The sequence below is a fragment of the Haliaeetus leucocephalus genome, unplaced genomic scaffold, assembly GCF_000737465.1.
Source record: "Haliaeetus leucocephalus isolate CR32 unplaced genomic scaffold, Haliaeetus_leucocephalus-4.0 Scaffold1, whole genome shotgun sequence".
NCBI lineage: Eukaryota > Metazoa > Chordata > Aves > Accipitriformes > Accipitridae > Haliaeetus > Haliaeetus leucocephalus.
In genome coordinates this window covers 15323029-15328731 of record NW_010972437.1, presented here as the reverse complement: position 1 = coordinate 15328731, position 5703 = coordinate 15323029, and the positions used below count along the sequence as shown (strand labels likewise).

Genomic DNA, 5703 nt, shown 5'->3' with positions numbered 1-5703 from the left:
GCAGTGGGATAGGTAGTACAGGGAATTTTTCTTTTTATTTTCCTATTTACAGCACAAAATACACTCAGCTTTTAAGGCACAGGTGTGTGTGTTCACTGGCTTGTATTTTTAAAGCATGTGTTTTAACAGCAAGCAGAAAGAGGAGACATAGCAGTAGCCTAACAAACAAGGATCCATTAACTCTACAGTTTTGGGTTTTTTTCTTTTCTACCAGATTTCAACTTGCTTACTAATTGGGGAGCAGTAGTTTTTGGTAGCTGGAAAATACAGCTACAACCCAGTATCAGTCTTTTTTTGATGGAAGCCAATAGCGTCTATGGACTATTTTGACATTTGACTACCTGTCACCTAACATTATTGTTTTGGCATCCAGTCTTCCTAACCCCTGCCATAGCTGCAACCATTTTTAATGAAGGAGATTTTGAAACAGAAATATTGACAACTCATACAAGACTAGCCTAAACCATGAAATGACGGCATTGACAACATCCTGACTGAGAGCTACAGAAGTGTTAGAAACATACATTTTTAATGTCTCCTTAAGAGTAAAATGTAGGCTCCAAAAATTGTTCTCGACAAAATTGGGAATATGTGTTGATATCTCAGGATCAACTTTTAGTGGATATAGAAAGGTAGGGTCATTGGTCAAGCAGATATTTTTCCCCATGCACCTACATTTGAAAGTCAGCAGGAGATTTCTCAGCCCTGGTTTTTCTTTCCTTTTCTTAAGCTGAGAAAACCATTTGAAACTCAGCCCTTCCCATTGTATTTCTGTATCTGAATGCCAAAAAATTGGACATGTGTTTTCCCAACTGGTTTCTTATTGCATTAGACAATGCTGTGCTACCTTACTCAATTGAATACTGATAGTTTTTACTGCACTTGTATTTGCCAATTTTGTGAACATTTGGTGATGTTTCTCTCCAGGTGTTGAGCTCTGCTACATGAAGACCCAAATTCAGTGTCTCTGTATTAAAGTTCAATCTTTACAATAAACTTTAAAGGATGTTTTCATTAGATTCCAGGGGAAAATCACATGAGTAAAGAGAGATACAAATATAATAGATGTAAGCCTTGCTTCTCGCAAGCTGAAACTGTAAATACACTGGTCACTAACTGGATTCTGCCAGAAGGAAAACTCATTCTGCTTTCAAATATCTACATAAGGGAAAACACTGTTATACAAGCTACCTAGCTTGAGGACACCATTGGCTGTATAAAACAAATCCCTCTCACTCAGGTTTCTTCAGCTCTGTTTACATTAATTTTATCCCCCCCCAAGGGCCAAGACTGTGAGCTGAAAGAGAATTATACGGGGTGAGTAGTTTTAATTTTGAGCGCTGAATGAAACACGTGCTGCTTAAAATCATACATTACTTCACATCCCATGAACTCTTGAAAAGAGAAGTTCTAAGTGCATAAAAATAAATCCACTCATTCCCTGAGAAAAACAGTACTAGCTGCTAAAGAAACCAGTGAATTTTACCCACCGACACAGGTACACCAGCATACCAACACGACTGCAGAAGACGGGCTATTATAGTTCCAGCTATGAGAGCCGTCTCTTTACCTCAGCCTTCTGGGGTAGGTTTCTCCACCTCAGTCTTTTGTGTGTTAGCAAAGAGTCTTCTCACCCTCCGTCAAGCTGAGTCCTGGAGCAGATGGTATTTGCATGAAGGACTCTTCCTTGATGAATCTGTAATCTCCCTCGCAGGAAGTTCTGAGTCAAACATAAAACCAATAGACATTATTCTGCCTGCAGCAGAAATGCAGAGTTCAAACAGATTTGTTGAAATGTATTTAAGCATTTTGGTAAGATATTTTAGAACATACTAACGCACATGTGTTAGCACAAAACCAGCCAATTAGAGTAAAACATTCTGGATGTTTTATTCCTGTTAACTCAAACATCAACAAGCAATCTCTTCTGGGTTACTGTTTAAGATGTCAGTATTCTTGGGTTTCCATTTTAAGTGCTGAAGAAAAAAAAAGGCTGTCTAAAAATTTAGATTACAGGACAAACCTGATTAAAGTAGTTCAAAATTGAAAATGTTGTATTTGAAAATATTTTAAGAAAGAGTTTTCTATAAAATATGTTACTGGGGAATGCATGTAAATATACCCTTTTTTCTGACTTTTTAAAAGAAAGACAGTATTTTAAATGTTAAAGTCCAAAGCTGTGTTTTTATATTTGTAATTAGAAAATCTTGTATTTAGTAAAACTTAAAATTTGCTTAGGTATAAAGAATCCAATTAATTTTATTGCATGTTATTCATAAGTGAAAATACCTCTTAGAGTCTTTGCAATCCTAGACAACTTTTCCTCTTCAAAAACTTTTCTAAGAGCCACACTTTCAAATGCTATCCTTTATTTTGTCGACACACAGCATTGCTATGATAATTTTATTTATTTAGCCCTTTAAGATCTGATATATATGCCTGTGGTTATGTATTTATGACTACTGTCTAGAAGACAGAAAAGCAGCACGTATGTCAGCCTCCCCAGCCCTATGGCACCCAGGGAAAATAGGAGAAGGCTTTTCCTTGGGGCTGTCTTCCAGGAGCCCCAGCCGAGCACAGCCACGGGCAGGGGAGCTCAGGCACTGTGGGACCAATGAAGCCGAGTGGCCAGAAACAGAGTTACTGACATACAGCGCTAGTAGAAAAAATCTGCTAGGTTTGTTAACTAGTGTATTTTACAGAGGAGGCTGACCCCAGCGGTAAGGAGAGTGGTGAGCTCCTTAGGAGTGCAAAGAGAAGAGGAGCAAGGGGAGTTCTGTACACCAGGTAGGCAGCTGGAGAGAGGTATGCACTCACAACATAATTATATTAGTTAGGGATCAGAATCAAGCTTCTGATTCCAACAGAAAGGTTGGGGGATTATTAAAAATGCTGTTTAATTGCTGTGACTACCTCCTCTGTTAAAGTGTTAGACCTCTTGTTTCTCATTCATTATGGAACAAAAGACTAAGCATTTAAAATACTCCTTTGTCACCAAGACCTACAAGATAAACTGCTGCCCTAGTCCTTTCCTATTAAGGCAAAAGAAAATAAAATCTTCTCACCTGCTTATACTAGAAAGGTGATCTTGTTGAAATAGTTCTGAGCTATGATTGGGGAGCATCTGTGCTCAATATTCCTCTTTACCACCTCTTCATCCCCAGCCCCAGTTCTGGTTTCTTTAATCAGATCAGAATCAGAAGTCATCCAGATATAACCCACTGTTCCCCCAACAGCTATAAGATCTTAGTTATATTCACAGAATAAATTAAAAAATAAAATATATACCATCAGGTAGAGTAAATGCCATGGTTCCCATGTGCATACCCTCTATCAGTTTCTCTCCACGGTTGCACCAAAACCCCTGAGTAAGAGGCTGGGATTTCTGGTGCCAGGTTACCCCAGCCTGCTGCAAGAGGCTCTTACCACAAAGGTGCTTTCATGATTACTGTCGTTAGTGGCATGGGAAAGTGTCAGAAACTGTGAAAAAGTTTTTTTGTTTGTTTTTGAGGAAGAAAAGCAAAAAAAACCCCAACCCCAAACTTACTCAGACAAATCTTTAGTTATTCTTGCAATGTATAACAGGGCCCAGTCTGAACTCGTATCTCAATAGATTACAATCCACATCATCTTGCATTTGGCAAAAGTGCCAATTCCTCAGAGCCACAAAGAACAATGTATACTTAAGTCCATACTCACCTCAATCAGTCTGTGTCTGCGCATTCTGTGGGGGATTTAGAGGATGCACAGGTCATTGTATCAGAGAACTGAAGAGACATATTACAGTACATTATGCTGGTCTTCACCTGGACTGGACACACATGAAAGGGAATTCAGCTGCCACAGCTCCCTTTGTATCTCCGTTTTTCAAATTCTGAAAACAAGCTAAAAAGGAGAAAAGGGACTCAACTTTCTTAAACCCATAAAAACTACTGGATAAAGATATAATCACAGTTTGAAGCAAGGTAAACAATATTATCATCAAATTATGGACACTTTTAAACTATATATTCTAAACACGATGTTTCCATGTTCATCGAAAATTTGTTTCCACCTACATTAATTGCATTACAGTGATTTAATGAAATGTCTTGTTAAATTGTTAGAAGAATAGGTAATATCCATATAAAAGGAAAAGAACAAAATATGGCACCTGGCAAGGTTTTAAGTAAAAAGCTTACTGTTAGGTATTTTGCATTGAACTTGTATAAATGACTCAAGTAGATGTAAGATACAAATGAGAAGAAAAAAAAAAATCTTATAACAAAGAAAAAATTATAGAGCAGGATTTATCAGCCTTTCAGGTTTGCATTTCAACAAAACAGCCTATCTTGGTTTTGTGTGGAACTGGTTTTGAATTTGGAAGTAATATCTGTACTAGATAGATAGATATTAGATGCAATACTGTACTAAAGAGCACCTTATTTTTCTAAGGATTTAGGCAAGCATGATCCTTCTACACCAGATAATTGCCCCACGTGGGCATGTGATGTGCCTACCTTAGTCAAAACTTGCTGACCTCTATAGGAGTTTTACTTGACTTCAAGATATGGTCCAAGGTCTAGAGGTTGATTCTGGGAAGCACTGAAAGCCATCAGCCCCAATTACTTCGATGAGAATTGCAAACAAAAAGCTCCTCATACACTCAGGGAGCAGAGTAAAGATGAAGTTGTTCATAGTAAAAGCCAGCTTATTAAAAGTATGAAAGTGTCTACAGATATATTTCCAAAATTGATTGGGTGCCTTCTCTCTGAATTTAAAATACCTTCTCCTCCAGGAAAGCTGATCCCGTGGATGTGTCATGCACTTTTTCACAGATATAAACAAATTATTTCAATTTTCATTTTTTCAAATTGATAAACCAGAAAGCTGGTGGATTTAGCTGGAGTGCCATCCTTACATTAATGGAGGTAAAGAGCCAGACCCTGTCTTTGAGGAAAAGTGTTTGTGAGAAGGTGAGCAGCCGTGGTGGAAGTACTCAGTAAATTCTGGCTTAATTCTCTCAGCTCTTAATTGTACTAGTTCAAGAGAAATGGCATCACTTGTATACATATATGTAACATTCTTTCAGTAATTGCAACAAACAGCAAGCTTTGATTTACACGACTTTGCTGAGTAGTGGCATGAGCTACATCATTAGCCACATGGCGAAGGGGTTTCCACCAGACAGCAGTAGCTGCAGCAGAGGCTATCCATTTCACTTTCTGTATAAGACCTCCCCACCCTTAATATGTTTAGTCTGATAAACTTTTTTTTATTTTTACCTACTACCCTGCTGGCTTCCTCCACACATTTTAGCTTGTCTTTTTATCGTGAAGCATTAATTTTGACCTCTGTTTGCACAATATCTACCACCAAGCCAGAGGAAAGCGTAAGACGCTCTTTTGCTCTGTGGTCTCCAGGTGGTCGAAGCTGAAAAGTTCTCCGAGTTGAATACTTCTAGAGAATGAAGTAACCTCTGCCTATCCTAAAATATTATTTTCCCGTCTCTCAAATTACCCCCACTGGTATGACTAACGTAGCTCAGTGGTGATACTGAACGAAGTAGATGTTAACAACTTCGGGACAGCACCTCGCTTTGAGCAGCGTTAGGGCGAGCGGCGGTCAGAGCTGTGGACACCAGGCAGCGGTGCGGAGAGGTCTCCTGGTGCGGACGGACCGTTCCTCTCCCCCGGAGCGCTGCTACGAGCCCTCCTGCTGGGG

General features: G+C 38.9%; 1 long non-coding RNA gene across 1 annotated transcript in view; it reads right to left on the bottom strand.

Annotated features, from left to right (window-relative positions):
- Positions 1-3543: 3543 nt before the first annotated feature.
- The window catches only part of LOC104831757, a 113829-nt gene continuing 111669 nt past the window's right edge, over positions 3544-5703 (bottom strand). Inside the window, exon 3 of the long non-coding RNA XR_774332.1 lies at positions 3544-3885. This is a non-coding gene — a long non-coding RNA (uncharacterized LOC104831757). The remainder of the gene's footprint in view (positions 3886-5703) is intronic.